At 41.7% G+C, this 16,898-nt stretch overlaps 1 protein-coding gene across 3 annotated transcripts in view; it reads right to left on the minus strand.

Moving 5' to 3' along the window:
- LOC149446178 (zinc finger translocation-associated protein-like) overlaps positions 1 to 16,898 on the minus strand; it is a 65,577-nt gene that overhangs the window by 34,689 nt on the left and 13,990 nt on the right. The window lies entirely within an intron of this gene.

Here is a 16,898-nt window from a genome sequence, read left to right on the forward strand (position 1 = left end):
GTTATGAAGTAGCAACGAAAATAATTTTATGGTTGGGGGTCACCACAACATGAGGAACTGTATTAAGGGGTCGCGGCATTAGAAAGGTTGAGAACCACTGCTCTACATGAAGATGGCCTAGGCTATAAGAAGATTGCCAAGACCATGAAACTGAGCTGCCGTATGGTGGCCAAGATTATACAGTGGCTTAACAGGGCAGGTTCCATTCAGGACAGGCCTTGATATGGTTGACCGAAGGGGTGGGGGGTCAGCCTGTCAATGCTCAGACCATACGCCACACACAGCATCAAATTGGTCTGCATGGCTGTCGTCCCAGAAGGAAGCCTCTCCTAAAGATGATGCACAAGAAAGGCCGCAAACAGTTTGCTGAAGACAAGCAGACTAAGAACATGGATTACTGGAACCATGTCCTGTGGTCTGATGAGACCAAGATAAACTTATTTGGTTCAGATGGTGTCAAGTGTGTGTGGCAGCAACCAGATGAGGAGTACAAAGGCAAGTGTATCTTGAATACAGTCAAGCATGGTGGTGGGAGTGTCATGGTCTGCATGAGTGCTGCCGGCACTGGGGAGCTACAGTTCATTGAGGGAACCATGAATGCCAACATGTACTGTGACATACTGAAGCAGAGTATGATTCCCTCCCTTCAGAGACTGGGCCGCAAGGCAGTATTCCAACATGATAACGACCCCAAACACACCTCCAAGATGACCACTGTCTTGCTAAAGAAGCTGAGGGTAAAGGTGATGGACTGGCCAAGCATGTCTCTAGACCTAAACCCTATTGAGCATCTGTGGGGCATCCTCAAATGTAAGGTGGAAGAGCGCAAGGATTTTAACATCCATGTCATCATGGAGGAGTGGAAGAGGACTCCAGTGGCAACCTGTGAAGCTCCTGTGAACTCCATGCCCAAGAGGGTTAAGACAGTGCTGGAAAATAATGGTGACCACACAAAGTATTGACACTTTGAGCCAAATTTTCACTTAGGGGTGTACTCACTTTTGTTGCCAGCGGTTTAGACATTAACCTCCCTAGCGGTATGATTATTTCAGATTTTTGGTGCTGAAAGCGGTACCATTATTTTGCATGGAAATAAGTCGTTTTTTTATTGTAGGCTGTAATTTTTAGGAATAACTCACTGAAAACTGTCTGAACAAGAGTCTATTAAACATCCCGGGTATGATAAAATTTGAAACACAAAATCATAAATTATAATTTAATAAATCATAAAAACTAATAATATAATAATAATACATTTAATTCAATAATATAATCAAACCGAAAACACTGAAATTTTAAATATAGCGCCAAGTTCGCACATCACTGAGCAAAGTCGCAAAATCGTTTTCAGTGTCTGATGACAAATTTCCCCACGAATCATTATCACTCAATTCTGTAAGTGGTTCTGATTTACTATCTGATTTCGCTGTTCTCTAGCTGATCTAAACCCGCTTTTGACCTAAAGGGACACTTTTTGGACGCCATGGACATTTCTCAGTTTCCAGGCAGAAAGAACAGACAAAACACAGGCAGGGCACAGGACAAAGCACTAGCAAACAGCAATGTTTTACTATGAAAAATGTGTTTTGAAAAAAATGAAATTTTTTTTAAATTTTCAAATTTCCCGCCACCGCCGGCGCCCGTACGTCCCGGCGTCACAGGGACTGGAACACAGAAGCCGGATGCCTGCATCGGCCGGAGGAGATGGCCGGGGACACTGCAGGGGACACATCGCGGGAGCAAAGGACAAGGTAAGTGCTGCAGGGACTCCCTATGCAGCGCCGCATGGTAAGCCCGAGTGTAGCTCAGGGTTACCGCTTTTGGTACAGACATTTTACCCCGAGCTACACTCGGGAATACCGTTAGGGAGGTTAATGGCTGTGTGTTGTTATTTTGAGGGGACTGAAAATTTACACTTTTATACAAGCTGTACACTCACTATACATTGTAGCAAAGTGTAATTTCTTTAGTGTTGTCACATGAAAAGATATAGTAAAATAGTTACAAAAATGTGAGGGGTGTACTCACTACTGTGAGATAGTGTGTGTGTGTGTATATATATTTATTAGAAGGTGCCAAGGATGAGTCATCGAGGGGCGTTATTTTTGTTCCTTTTAAAAGACTGCAGGGGAATGCCATCAAGAGAGGAAATTGGTTAGCAGTTTCTCCTGTGTTTTTTAGTTTGTTGTGGGTCCCTGGAGTCTGGAGACTTTAAGAGTTAATGGGAGGGATGAGTCTCTAACCTCTCACCCCGGAAGATGAAGGGTTAATGGCCTCATCTGGGAGGAGAGGTATGTTAAGGGCATAGCCCTCACCTAGCAGGGGGGCTGTGTGAGCTGTGTGTAGGAAGACACATGGCTGAGAAACAGTGTCTGCTCCTAAACTACTGAGCCATTTTTGCTGGAGTGGCTAAGAGCTGTGTTTGACCCTCAGAGGAGGACGCACACACAGCCCTGGGGTGACAGTGCTGTAGAATGACTTACTCTGTGGATGGCGGTAAGCCACAAAGACTATATTTGTGTGAAAGACTATTATCCCGCTGCTGGGACAGTTTTATTTCTTTTTGCTGGCATAAAAGCTGTTTGTTATTATTTGAAAAATAAAGACTGACCTTGATTTCATATGCCGCCAGTGTGAGCTTAATCCCCTCAGAATATTACCATAAAATATATATATATATATATATATATATATATAAATAAATAATTTTGCACAGTGCGGCTACCCTGTAGCATTACATCTGCTATGGGGCGATCAGCAAGTGGTTAAAAAACAGGATACCTTCAGGGCTGAGTAAACAAAATGATAATAATCAGGGTGAAAACACAGGGTAGAATCGGGGTAGAATATCCCATAACCTGTGCCCTCCAAAAGGCTTGTGTACAGGAAATAATCCAACAAGAATTATGTAGCCAGGACCTGGTACATAAAAGGTAACCCTGTCTTACTTTGTCCATGTCACTGGTCTTTCTAGCTAGGAGGAAGGGGGTTCAGCTCCCGAAACACGTCAGATTATTTGCATCATTAGACACAAATGTATTGTGACTGTCTTTGTGGACCACTTATACTGCTTTTAATCACATTGGTTTGTGAGTATATATCCTCTTTTTATTCATTAAATACGTGTTCTACCACGGTAATGCACAATGAGAGTGCGCCCTTGTCTGTTCTTTTCCACTAGTGCTCAGATTTCCCGATCTTAGAAGGGCTGCACCTCTTCAGTTGGCATTTCGGCATCTCCTTGGTTGTATGAAGACTGGAGCGCTCGTTACGTTTGTTTATCTTTTGGAGTACGTGCTGCAATTGTAGCAAACCGCATTGCACGAAGCTGGTTGCTCAAAAAAGAGCAGGAGCCTCAAATCACAAATGCCCAGATGTGAACAGGGCCTTAGGGTCTAGGCTTTGCCTGTCATGGTAGACACACACACTAAGGGGTCCTTAGGGTCTGTAGGCATAGACTGCAGCCCTGAATTTGTATAGCACCCTGTGACTAACCCACCTGTACCACATAGCAAAGTGAGTGACGAATGCAGGATCCAATGCTTGGAGCAAGATTTACAAGCAATTCCCAGTGTTATGGGGTCAGTGTACGACTCCCAAGATGTACAATGGAGGATAAGCAATCCAGAAACTGCTAGTGAGCCAAAAGGTGATAAACAGTCAAATCTTGATAGAAGTATTTGTCGAAGACAAGGAAAACTAGTGAAAAGTAGAAAAAAAAAATTCTTCTCTGAGAAGAGAACAACTCCGTCACCTAAAAAGGACTCTAGCAAAAAATTGGAGCTTCACAGATTTGGCGAGGGTATATGAGTTCACGGGAGGAGGGGTGGCTATTCCCAGAAAAGCTTTTGCAAGTGTCCAGTCACCTGAAGGTAGCGGCATATAACCCATAAGGCTAAACTCCTGTGTCCTATACTGTACAATAAAAATAAGACCCCCTTCACACTGGAACAGGTTTTAAACACTGGCTGTTTTTCTAAACAGGTGCAGCATGCACCACAACTACTTTCAGCACCCCACTACACTGGCTCTATTCTACAAATCTACCCTACTCAAAACAAAAACTGTAAAGCCCCTTTCATACCAAGGGTCTGAACAGGTCTGCCTATCAGTTTTTCAGGCGGACCTGATTGAACCCTCCATTCTTCTCTATTGACTGGCAGGTGTAAACAGACTTTGTTTACACCAGCCTACCTCCAATCTGATACGGTCCGCTTACAAAAAAAAAAAAAAATCAGAATGGTGTAAACGGACAGTGAAGTTAGTTTACACGTGCTCTTTCCGTGTCTGCTCTGCATAAACTGAGGAGACATGGACCCATCATCCGCCTGCTCTGCTCAGTAGGCAATCAGCAGACAGATCCCCTACTGATCATAACAGAGTCCAACCTGTGTGAAAAGAGCCTAAGCAGGGTGGCATCTATCTAGCAAAATGAACATTAGAAATGTATTTCTCCTCACAGCTCATAGGGCAAATTCCATCTATGCAGGCAAATAGAAAGCACAAACATTTCTTTTTTTAATCTGCAGCACTCATGTACTAACTCTACTTATTCTCATATGCTGTGAAAATATGGTACATCATAAATGGAATTATTAAAAAGCCTTCCTTACTACACTCAGGGACCACTTTTTTAGGGTTCTTGCTACTTGTTAATGCAAACAGTGTTATGTGGCTCAGATTAACTAAATAAGCATGTCAACATGGTCAAGAGATTCAGTTGTTGCTCAAATCAACATTAAAATAGGGAAAATCTGAGCTCTAAATGACTTTAACCTTGGCATGATTGTAGATGCTATATGTGGTGGTGTGAGCATCTCGGAAGCATCCCCTAGGATTTCCACAAACAGCAGTCCCTAGTTTACAGAGAGTGATGTAAAAAAAACAGCAAAAACCATCCAATGAGCAGCAGTTCTGAGAGCAAGAACCATATTGTTAGACTTTGAAAGAGGACAGAGGAGAATAGGCTGATTTGTTAAGGCTGGCAGAAGGTGGTCCTTGAAGAAGAAAAACTACAGCTGCAGAACATGCAGCTGGTTCCATGCCAAGCAGTTAAGAACAGAAAAGTAGGTTAAAGTGGACACGGGATCACAAGAACTTCTCAACGGAACACTGGAATAACAATACTTGGTCTGAAAAATCTCAATTTCTGCATTCTCAATTTCTGTCATGCAGATAGTTGGGTCATAACTTTAAATATACAGCATAGATCCTTTCGTATTATGGAACAAGGGGCTAAATGTAAATGTGTGTCTGACAAGTCTCCAAGGTTTTTAATAGCACCAGAAGCATAAAGAAGTTCTGTTCATTCACATGGTGCAACACCCTCCTGGGCAAAAAACCTCCTTTCCAATATGGCGCCCCGGCTGGGCCTACTGGTGCTATCCCTGAACAATATCAGTGACTGATTGTGGCATCTTTCATGGGAGCGATGACATACTATCTTTTTTGATCAACACAAAAACCTTGGAGACATGTTTGGATATTTGACCTATGGGGGGAGTGCCTATCATGTTCTTTTCTATATCTGAGCTAGGTTTATTTTTAGGTGTTGTTATTGCTACCACTTGATAAACAACAAATATACCATCAAGAGGTGTGGATCCTGAGAAAGTGACTTGTTTGTGAAATGCGTCGATCCATTTTACGCCATTTGTTATATGTTTGATGATATCTGCACATGGCCCCAAATATGTATTTTATTGTATTTTTAACTTTGTTAATAAAGACCTATGTTTTATATTTTTATATTGATTGTATTTTCTCTCTGACAGCACATTTTTTTTTATGAAACAGGAGTTCTTTGTTGCAGATGTAAAAGTGATACAGAATACAACAACGAACAATTTGAAATGCAGTATAAATTCAAAAAAGGTAGTTACCCTGAGATTGAGGTAGTCCATCAAAACCTGGTGGCACATTTAAAGTCCCGTTTTACCTCCCTGTCCACTCCTACCTCCTTGGTAGAGGCAAAGGAGGAGATTTTCTAGGTGCTTGCCCAATTGAGACACCTGAATATATACACCTTAGAGGGTCTTACCACTAGTAGTATTTAATAAACACCTTCCATAAAGGTTTGGTTTTTGTTTTGTTTTTTTTAAACAAGGGAGTGTGGCATGCAGTCAATTCAGACCCATATACAGTATATTACTCTGTGAGGCACATAGTAATATACAGTGCTTTGCATAAAATGAGCACACCCCAACAGATTTGTCAGAAAACCTTAACTTTCCTTTCAGAATCAGCATTTTCTATGGGACACTATACTACAAAATACTCCCACAAATGCGAGCCATTGATTATAAACAAGATTTGTTCATTTGCACACACACAAAAAAGTATTTTTCCTAACAAATTCATTCAAGACCATGTTGCAAAAATTAATACACCCCAATGAAAGTCTTAGGAGCAAAGCTACATTTTAGTCAACAAAATCCTAATTAACAGGAATTCAACTACAGACGTGTGTAATTATTCATTAAACAGGTGTCCAGCAGAAAGGTGATATAAAAGGGCGTTACTTATTAAAGAAAACCCCTTCGCATTTCATGCTGTCAGCAATGGCACCACATGGAAGTGAAATGTCACAAGGCCTGAGAAAGAAAATAATTTCTTTACACAAGAAAGGTGAAGGCTACAAGAAGATCAGCAAAGCTTTACTTCAGTGTCAGAATACTGTAGCAAAAGTGATATAAAAATTTAACAAAGATGGAAGTGCAACCATCTGACAGATGTCCAGGCCGTCCAACAGGAGCGTCTTCTGATGAGAAGGGTTGAAGAAAATCGTCATGCAAGTTCACTGCAGTTAGCTAAAGAAAGCTAAACTGGGGTGATTGTTTCCCGTGACACAATATGGCGTATACATCAGAGGAATGGCATGCACGGGTGCTGTCTACGATGGAAGCCTCACCTAAATACCATGCACAGAAAAGCCCGTCTAGATTTTGCCAGGGCCTATACTGAAAAAGAAGACGACTACTAGGACTCTGTACTCTGGAGTGATGAAACCAAGATAAATGTTTTTGGAACTGATGGCTTCAAAACTGTATGGCATCGCAAAACTGAGGAGTACAAAAAAAGGTGGTGGCAGTGTCCTTCTGTGCGGCTGCAAGAGTGCTGCTGGTGTCGGGGAGTTGCATTTCATTGATGCTATCATGAATTCACAGATGTACTGCTATATATTGAAAGAAAATGCTACCATCACTCCTTGCCCTTGGTAGTCGTGCACTTCTCCAACATGAGAATGACATGAGAATGATCCAAAACACACATCTAAGGCCACTCTTGCATTTCTGAAGAGGAATGGGGTGAAAGTGATTCAGTGGCAAAGTATGTTCTGAGGAGACAAGCTGAGCATCACTCTCCATCCAGCATCCCGACTCTACAAGATGACGTTCCTGAAGAACGGAAAAAGATAGAGGTTTCAATATGTCGCCAACTTGTTCTTTCCACGCCTAGAAGACTTGAAATCATGAAGGTCATACAAAATACTGGATGTAGTAGTTTTTGTTGTGGGGTGTATTCATTTTTGCATCAACTAATTTGGATAAAACCGACGATTTTGTAATCTCAGTTATATTATTAACCTTACTTTCATGTAATGAGCTAAACAAATGTTCTATAAAACTCAGTTGTCAAAATTTTGGAAATTGTTCTTGTGTTCATTGAGATGTTGGTTAAAATATTACTTTTCAAAAGAGTGTATTCATTTATGCTGAGCACTGTATCTGGGACTGAACTGACCGCTTAAAACCAGGCAAAATAAGATTTCCAGGTATAAATATTAGATCTTCTTGGAAGTGCCATTTCAGCAAGGTAATATTTACAGACTTAGAAATGCCTCTATCCTTTAATAATGGGAGTCTTAGGAACTTGAAATAGCAGATCTGGCCTGTTGGGGAGGGGCCAGGGATTGTCAGCTAGAAATAGGAGTATGTCTTTGTACCAGATTGTTCTGGGCCAGTTTGGTGCAATTATATATCCACGTCCAGAATTCCCAATCTTTGGCATATCAGACTAAACACATCTGGATGAAGAGACCTTTCCCCTTGGTCCAAGTGGTGGCAGCAGAGATAATCCACCTGCCAGTTGTCAGATTTGAACTGCAGAATCTGCTGGACAGTGAGCTTCTGTCCATAAGAGAATCTGGTTTGCTTCCTTCAATGCAGCCAGGCTCCTTGTGCCCCTTTGTTGGTAGATGTATGCCACTGTGGTGGCACTGTGACTGCATCCAGATTGGGTGTCCCTTTAGAAGGGGGAGTTCACTGCTATATGGACAATCTGACTGCTCTGAGCTCCATGATGTTGATGGGGAGCTTGCATTCCTCGCTTTACTATATTCTTTGAACTGTCAAGGGTTGGAACACTTTTTTCCAGCTTGATAGAACTGTGTTTGTTCTGAGGACTTTCCAGTGGTAGGGGAGGAAGGACTACCCCACTGTTAGGGCTGGAGTGGTGATCCACCAAGATAAGAAAGTTCTTGCTTGAAAGAGCCTGCTTTTTCCATACCAACAAAATGTGTTGTCAGAGAGTTCCTGAATGAAATTGGGCAAAGACACTGCCTCGAAGAAGGTGACCATTAGGTCTAGTACTACAGAGAATCTCCCTGTGGTATTTCTCTTGAATCTCAGCTCTCAAGCAGGAGCTCTTAAAAGAAATAATTTTCTTTTGATTGAGTTGTGTCCAGTACCAAACAAAAATATTCAGGGTAATGAACAGGGTAAATGGAAGCATACAAATAGGCATTGTGGGCATCCACTAATGCCAGTTATGTCCACTGTCTCAGAGAGGCAATTACGGACCTTGCAGATCTAATGCAGAATTTAGGAATTTTTAGGAATATGTTGGGAGAGTTTAGGTCCAAAATAAAGCAAATATCTCTGTTTGGCTTTGGCAATGTGGACAGATTTGAGTAGACACCTTTGAAACTGTCTTGTTTAGGTACTGGCATAAGTCCCTGGTACAAGAGGTGGTTCAGGGTCTTTTGCACATTTACCTGTCTTTGGGCAGTCTTTCATTGATTTAAAAGAGGTAAGCAGTGTGGGGGCAAAGTTTTGGAACCTTCACTGTGAAGAAAGATCTGGGGAAGGTTTTGTGGCTTTTGTGGGCCCAGACTTGTGCCAAAAGGAAGGGCTGCGCTTAGGCTTTGAAGCTGAAACCTACACAGTGACATGTTCTAGGGTTTCCACGCTACAAATCAGAACAGAAAGCAATTGCTGTAGTTGTTATGCAACAGCAAGATCCTAAAATATAGGGTCTTGTTGATAGCAAAGAGAGCCTTTAGGAGCCTGTGAGAGCAAAGAGAGCCTTCAATAGGTACAGTGGGGTGTTTGTTTAAAACAGAAGGCAGAACCAACCACAGGAATAGCCCACGTTTTTGCATACGCAGTGTAGTGTGAAGGAAACAGGAAAGAGTATGAGGTAGGTATGGCCATTTTTGCATAAAACATAATTTCCTGCATCAAAGTGTTTGGCACTTTTGACAGAGAACTTTAAATAAGGCACATTAATAAAAGGGAAGTACAAACATTCATGCTCCACTTCAAATACATTAATCTTTTATCCCTCAGCCTGCTTTTCCCTTCTCTTCCCCCTCCAACATGCTCTCAGTAACCTTCCTTTTTGCAATAATGCCCTCTTTCCTCAAACTATATTTTTTTTTTATCCCTCCTCTCCACTCAACAGCTTATACATATCACCCTCACTTCTGCCCGCTCAATATTACTGCACGTATTATCTCCTGCTCCTTCTGAGTCCACATAATGTTACCACTTACAAATCACCAGGACATTTGCCCTTCTATAAATCACACTCCCACCTTGCCTCTCTCACCCTCCAACTACTCCCAATTTTTGGAGATATCACCCCAAACCCTGGCCCTCCACCATCTAACTCTGACCCCCAGAACTAGCAGTCTCCCTCTTCTGGCAGCAGCCGCAACCCTCACCCTCTGATTTCAATGCCCCTGCATCCATGAGCTGTTACTGAAGCCTGGCTCCAGGAAGCACCTTCCAGGTTCTTCCTTTTGAAGTGCACTATATTCATCTTTTTTCTCTACTTTGTCTGGGAATTGCAGTCATTTATTAGACTCCTGGACCAGTGTCACACTTTCTCAATGACGTCTCTGCATGGCTACCCTACTTTCTGTCCTCTGAGATACCCATCATCATCCTCAGTGACTTTAACATTCCAGTCAATGTTAACACCTCAGCGGTCTTAACCTAACCTCCTCTTTTAATCTAATGCAAGGGGCACAAACCGCCAATCACTCCTATGGCAACACCCTCAACCTTGTATTCTCTCACCCCTGAACTCCCTGCGACCTCTCTAATGCCCCTTATTCTCTCTCCAAGCACAACCTTATCAGTTTTACACGCTCCCTGCCTCCAGCCTCCTATGCCTCCAAGCAGCAAACAGTTACATGTAGAAACCTTCGCCACCTTAACCCTTTCCTTCTTCACTTCACTGTTACTGATTGACTTTATAACAGTCACACCCCTGTTCTGCCTAGACCCGGCTACTTCTGTCTACAACAACTTACTCTCCTCCTGGCAAAAAGACGCAGAATCAGGCCTCACCTGCTACAACCCTGGCAAACAGATGGCACTAAAACTCTCAAGAGACACAGCCGTCTGAGCGAGCGTGGTGTAAAACCAAATCACTGCAAGACTTCAACCTCTACAAATATTCCCATTCTCAAATACATCTGCCTCCATTCTGCTAAACAAACTTACTACACCACTTTCCCTCAAAACCCTCCCATCCAATCCTTGTCAACTCTACCCTTAACTCTCTACTTCACACCTCACTACCTCCACCTACAAACTTACTTACTGCCCAGGAGATTGTCAATCATTTCACAAACCAGATCAATACAATTTGTGGTGAGATCTCAAGGAGTCCTGCTTTCTCCTCCAACAGACATACCAGTCTAACACCACACTGTGCACTGTGAAGTGAATGCATTGCAGACATAGTCCCATTGTTTTACAGTACAGGTCAAAGATACAGGGTGACTCTCTGCTACCTGTCCACCACGCTGGTATATAAAGTCTAGGCTACACCCTTCACAGTGGGCATACACCAAAGTGCTCTTCAGAGACTACGTTTTCTAGCGATGGACCATGACCCTAGACCTGTAGAGCACCTTGTAGCTGATTCAACGTAGTGCCAAGGTGAGCACCGATACAGCATCAAGTGCCGAAACAAGCATTACAGGCCATCCATGGAGGTCTGGGGAATGGCTCCCAAGGTTTTACCAAGGTTGCATCAATCTAGAATCAGAGTGGAGTAGGGTTATATAGAAGGTGCCTCTAGTGAGGCATGTCCTCAAAAGCCTGCCAGTGTCAAATCACCTGAAGGTACACACATGTAACCCATGGTGTATGAATAGGTTTCCGATGTCCAAAACTGTACGATTAAGATAAAGTGCACCCTGGGTAACAGCATTTAAAGCCTTTCAAGGGAAGCACCCACAGCAGAACCTGCATCTTCGTTTGTCAGGGTCTGGGTACAGTCCCCCAAGGCTCTGCCAAGGAGTCAGCTAATCTAGAAACTGCATTAGGCACTACAGTGGCTTGAAACTTGATAGAACCATCATGTGGAATATCATCATCAGAGAGAGAGATAGAGAAAAACTTCCAAAGAAAGAAGGTAGGTCTCTCAGTAGAGAAGAGGTTCATCACCTAAAGATACTAACAAAAAAAAACACGAGTATAGCTGTGAGTGGGAGGGATAATATGGGGGGTGTCCCTGCAGTTTTCCTTTTCTCCAGTGTCCAGTCACCTGAAGGTAATATTATATAACTCACTCATGATTAACAAGGCTCTATTCCATACTGTACAATTAAGGAGTAGCCCTTGTCACACGTTTAACCCATATTAAATTAGCTGTTTATTCATAAAATAAGGATTTTAAGCTTTAGTGAAAAATAAATAACATTGACACAATTATGTGATACGCGTTTTTTTTAATTAGTAGTACGGCTTCTGACACATGGCACCATGGGCTGCCTGTTATTACTGTAAAGTAGAACTCTTATCCTTTACAGCCAAATATATAAAGCTGCCAACTTAGCCTCTGTTTGATCTGCAGTTGCCATGGTGCTGTACATGTGATCAATTATGACACCAGCCATTTGATGGCTTGACATTTCATCTGAGAACACAAGCAACTGTGACAGTTATTCATAGCATTCCTTCAAACACAACTGTTTTGGGAAATGATTAAATCAATGGTTTTGTTTAACTTTAAAGGATAAAGAAACCCAATGACAAAAATGCAATACATTGTAGCTTACCATTCCTCAGGTATTGTGGCTGAATTAGTTTTCAATTTTTAAAGGCCAAGAACATTTTTCAGCAAGTACAAAAAAATATTTGTTGATCTTGCCAGAAATGCAGTGTCTTTGTCATTTACTGTTAGATGAACGAGAAGGAAAAACAATGCTATCTTTCTTGTGTAAACTACCAATACCATCTCAGTGCAGCAGCTAAAATCTTTTAATAAATGTATAATACAGGCAAATCACAAAGGCATAGTAGAGGAGCGCTTGTCATGTCATGTAAACGGCATCCGCTTTGTAGTGAGATGTGGGTCACTGTGCCGCGTTATGGATCTGGTGTCAGGCGGCGATGCTGGTGGCTCCCAGCATTTCCTGCGAGTTCTGAGACACTAGGAGCAGGTATTTCTAATGTATTATTATTTGTGTTTTTATTTACCTTTATAACATTTCCATGACAAGCACTCCTCTACCCTGCCTTTGTGAGTTGCCTGTATTATTCGTTTATTAAAAGATTTTAACTGCTGCACTTAGAAGGCGCTGCCCTTTTTTTTCCCCCCTTGGTCTCCCCACAGGGTTCTCTGTAGCTCTCTACTGGCTGGCAGCTTACTAGTAACGCAACTTATAAGGACTACCAGGGTGGATTTGATGTAAATCACTAGTGAAAAGGCTTGATTTAAATCATAATTTTTAAAGAGCAACTGTCATCTCTGTCCTGCAGTGGCTCCTCTTCTGACCCGCTGTTGACTCACCGACCGTCCCATTCACTTTAATGGGACGGCTGGTGATGTAGCAGTGATATAATAAGGTGAAGGACGTGGTAGCAGCAGGTGAGTGGATGCCCGTTTAAACAGGCGCTGCAATGATGGATCTAAAATGACAGGTGCTCTTTAAATGTAAGGAATCAGACTCATTCTTGCTGGTAGTTAGAATCTTTAATATTTGCAAACCATATTAAGGTATCCTTTTTAGAATAATAAGCTGTCAGGTTAGTAAAACAGTGATATCAGAACCGATTTTAGGTTAATAGGCTGGAGAACTACTCAAATTCTTTTATTTCATGTTTTTTCTCATGGTTACTGTGAAATTGTGTGAATGCATCAGTGCAGTGCATGTTATCTCAGCTTGCAGAGCTTGGATTCATTGAATGAGTTTACCAAAAATTTAAATACCGCCTCATGCTACACAACTAAGCTTCACTTCATGCTGAATAAACTAAATTATTAATGTATCTTAAATAGAAAACTATCTATTGATAGATTTTTACTGCAAAAGCATTTCATTAAAATAAAAAAAAAATCCAATTTAAAAGTTTTTAAAAAATCCATTTTTTTTTTTTTTTTTTAAATCATTGATTTTTATCCACCCTGAGGACTACTATAAATAAAAAATTTTATTTAAATAACAATAAATAGTTTTATTTATGCCAGGACTTTTCTAACTTTCATATTGTTCTCCAAATACCATTTCAGCCCTTTCTGAGTGCGCCAATACCAGTTTCACTTTTTCCTTCACAAATACCATCACCTGCTATGTAACACAGATGAACAAAGTCAGACATGTTGGAAGGCAACTATGGCTGGGAGATACAGGAGAGGATTGAATGTAACCACCTAGGCACAGGAAGCGTGTTATTCGCAGAATTACCATGTAAAGTGGAAAAGGCCTGGAAAAAAAAAAGGAAACTAATGCAGCCACATCACCCAAGGACAGGTAAGCTGCAATATATTGAACCTTTTCTTTGGAGATTAGATATTCCTTAAAAAGATGCCTGTAGGCTTCAACTACTGACCTCTCCTTATAATGCTAGTTTTCTGCATGCCACGTATAACTTGAATCATTGTGCTGCAACAATACATTGTTTTTTCTGATCTGCACATTTTTTTTTTATATCAGGTCAGTAACTCAGAATTTGTAGAAGTTAAGGGGTCAGCATAAAAGCACACACCTAGTATTTTCAGAAGGAGAGTAGCAATGGCAACAACCATTTTTCTTTCATGACAGATTGAGCTAAACTCCAATTTTTTTCATGTACTCTGAATCCAAGATGCACACTGCAGCTCCAAGATTGAGCCTCCAATTACACTTTACCACAAAAGTTTAGAAGTTTTGTAAATGTACTTGAAGGCACTGTGTCACAGCCAGGGGCGGACTGACCATTTGGAAACAGGCACTGCCCAAGGGAATGGGGTCAGTAGGGGGCCCCATGAGATGCCCCTGGTACCTTTTTCATAGGCTTTTTTGAGTTTGGGCAAGGACACAGGGGCCCCATGATCCCCTATTGCCCGGAGCCCCATGAGTTGTTAGTCTCATAGTATGCTGTGACCAGGAGCGGACTATTATAACATGCTGAGCAGATGCACAGATGAAAGTCAAGCAAAATGTATTAGGCTCAGTTTCACTAAAACAGGATATAAACAACAAAGCAACAATGACTACAAGAGTGAACAGCCAGGCTGATTCTCAACATCTGTTGCCCAAAGTACACAGAAAGTACTTGCATGCTATACATACTTCAACTCCGGAACAAAACAATATATTTTATCCTTGTTCTTATAAAAAGTGAACAAAATACAAAGCAATGGCCCTTGATTCCCACAAGTCACATACTCTTCCTAAATAATGTACAAGAGTTTAGATAACATATAGGCAATTCAAAAATTAAAATGAGCACGATATAGTCATCCTTTCGCACACATCTGCACTCAAAGATGATGGACCAACAGGTGACCCCTTAGTAGGTTCAATTCTAGAAATGATCACTTGATATCTTGATCTGGTTTCTAGAAAATAAATTAGAGTAGTAGAAATCTTTCCACATGGAAAAAAAAAAAATCTCCCTGCAAGGTAACATAATGTGTTAGTATGCATCGCATATTAGCATGTTTATAAAGAGACTTCCCTAAAAAAATAAGCCCTCCAGCGGCACGCTATCATTGCTGACAGGGCTTCCATCTTCATCCAGTCTTCCTTCTGGGTTTGCAGGCTCCCGCCATTTAAATGGCCGAGCCACGATGAGGTCACTCCCGTGCATGAGGGTCATGGCTGCAGCACACAGCTCTGACCCTAGGTTCACATCTGTGCGGGTGGTTCCGCTGCAGATCCGCACGAAAATCCGTGCAGCCGCATCACCCACACAGAGAAATGCGGACCCACGGGCGGGTGCCGCACTGGAAAATGCAATCGTACTGGGAACCGAGGTTCCCGCGTGGACTGCGTTTTCAAAAGAAGTGCAGGGACTTCTCTGCGTGTCACGGGAGTCCATTCAAATGAACGGGCTCTCGTGCCCGTGCAAAACGCGGCCTGCATGGCCGCATATATGTGAATGGGGGGTGAAGGGACGGCATGAGCATGCTGTCCCTTCAGAGAACATAGTCAGTGACATCACCGGCTCCTGCTCACTGGAATATCTCCTAAACAGTGCACGTTTAGGAGATATTCATTTCACCTATAGGTAAGCTTTATCACTATCACTTGTGTGCATCTCCCTTGTTTAGATGTATAGGCAAATGTCCCTGAAATATGCAATGTCTGCATAATTCATGGTGCTGAACTATTTAGGTCTCTTTTTTTTTTTCCGCAAATACACAGTGGGGTTTATTTACCAAAGCTGGAGAGTGCAAAATCAGGCTCACTTCTGCATAGAAACCAATAGGGATGCATCGAAATTTCGGTAGCTGAAACATTTCAGCTGAAAACACCCCTTTCGGCCGTAATGGAAAAAAAAAAAAAGCACTGATACAGGTACCGAAAAAACCCCAACCCTCGCTGCCCACTTGCTGCCGCCACTCACTAGTTCAGCCTTACCTGAGAAACTAAATCGATCCCGGCGCTGGGCATAGAGATGAGTGAAGGAAAGATGGCCGCCACACATCTCTATGCCCTTGGAGGTCCGCAGCGATGTCACTTCCTGTTCCGGCCCTTTTTTTTTTTTCTTTAAAGCACTAGATCAATGCTTTTTTTGATCCAATGCTTTACATTGCAGAGGAGAGATATGGGGTCTTATTGACCCCATATCTCTCCATAAAGAGGACCTATCACTATTTATATCACAAGGGATGCATGCATTTCTTGTGATAAGTATAAAAGTGATTACATTTTTTTTTTAAAGGAACAGTGCAAAAAAAAACCAAAAACATTAAATACATTTTTTTAAAAAAGTTTAACGTGCCCCCATCCACCCGTGCTCGCACATAGTGGTGAACGCATACGTAGGCCATGCCCACATATGTAAATGGTGTTCAACCTACACATGTGAGGTATCGCCACGAACATCGGAGCAAGAGCAATAATTCTCGCACTAAACCTCCTCTGTAACTTTACACTGATAACCTGTAGAAATTTTTAAAGCATCATCCATGGAGATTTTTAAGCTTCGCAGTTTCACGCCATTCCACGAGTGTGCACAATTTTAAAGCATGACATGTTGGGTATCTATTTACTCGCCATAACATCCTCTTTCATATTTTACAAATAAATTGGGGGATATATTTTTTTAATCAAAGTATATTTTTTTTCCAAAAAATATATATTCATTTTTAAAAAGTGAACATTTCAGTTTTGGTTTTCGGCCAAGTGCATTTTGAATTTTCATTTTCGGCACCAGGATTTTCATTTT

This window comes from Staurois parvus, unplaced genomic scaffold (genome assembly GCF_062004578.1).
Source record: "Staurois parvus isolate SC_StPar_1 unplaced genomic scaffold, SC_StPar_1.0 ptg000694l, whole genome shotgun sequence".
Taxonomy (NCBI): Eukaryota; Metazoa; Chordata; class Amphibia; order Anura; family Ranidae; genus Staurois; species Staurois parvus.